Below are 1397 nucleotides of genomic sequence, written 5' to 3'. Positions count from 1 at the left end.
TCCTATAAATATTACTTTTAAATAGTCTTTTCCTTTTCTGTATATATTTCTGTAACCAAGAATGCTAGTCTACTTTATTCATGACAATGAGATATATTTCCTAACAAAAGAAATAAAATAGACATTAAATCTCCATATTATGATATAGACTTATGTGTCAATATTAATACATTTAAATATATTAGAAAAATAAAAATGTAATATGACAAATTCAATAGAAATAAATTGTTTTAAAAATAAATCATTTATTTATATGTACACCAATTCAGAAAAGAAAAAATATTTTCCACGTATTGTACCAGGTATTTACTTGTATCGGAGTTTCAGTAGGAGATATATACAAGCATGTAATTACATATTATTATAGGTACAATTATTATATATGATTATTTATTTACTTTAAGGAATTAGCATATGTAATGGGCTGGGCCAGTGACTAGGTCAGTGGTGGCTAACCTATGACACACGTGTCAGAGGTGACAACGCGAACTCATTTTGGGTGACACGCAACTAACGAGACAAAAAATTGCATAATTCAAATATTTGTCTCTCACAACGGCCAGAGTTGGGCATCACTCGAGTAATATTATTACTCACGTTACTCATGATCAATAATGCAATTCTAAAACCGGATGTAAACCTGTACATCGGTGTTGCATAGCAAAGATACATAGTGAAAATATCCAAGATACATTATCCCATTATTGACGTTAATATAAAAAGGTTAAGAATTGCACTATAAAGAGATTAATCTTTACTCGTGACATTTTATTTTTACTTGAGTGACAAAATGCCCAATTCTGGAAATGGCCTCGTTGCTGTCAACATGTTCCTCGGTTAAGCTTCCAGTGCATTCGGGTGCATTCGCAAACGGACGCACTTGATCACCATGTTCGTTAGGAGACAGGAGTGGGAGGGTTAGAAGAAAAAGATATACAGTGCAACAGTGCTCGCTGAGACATTCTGCGTGTCGGATAATTGATTACAGCACCATATATTTGTTGGTTATACATACTATCTTTGAATCGTTTTGCACCAGGAGTCAGTGCAACAAGTTAATAGGTAAGAAACCTATCACTTTTTTAAAAAAAACGCCGTGATTTATATTTACTTATTCTTGCAGACTTGTGATGGAGAATCAAAAAAATAAAAAAGCAAGATTGAATGATAAAGGAAGTGGAAGTAGCAGTAGCCGACCCTTTCAAGACATATGGACCGAGATGTACGGGATTGTCGACAGAAACAACAGATCATTGTGCATACTGTGTAATGAAACGGTAGTAAGCAGAAAGTGGAATGTAAAGAGACATTTTGAAACTAATCATTGTCAGCTCTTGAAAAAAAGTATTGATGAAAGGAAGGATTACATTTCTAGGCAGCTACACCTCTATAAAAGG

Source organism: Myotis davidii, unplaced genomic scaffold (genome assembly GCF_000327345.1).
Source record: "Myotis davidii unplaced genomic scaffold, ASM32734v1 scaffold636, whole genome shotgun sequence".
NCBI lineage: Eukaryota > Metazoa > Chordata > Mammalia > Chiroptera > Vespertilionidae > Myotis > Myotis davidii.
Note: the sequence above shows the minus strand (reverse complement) of the source record.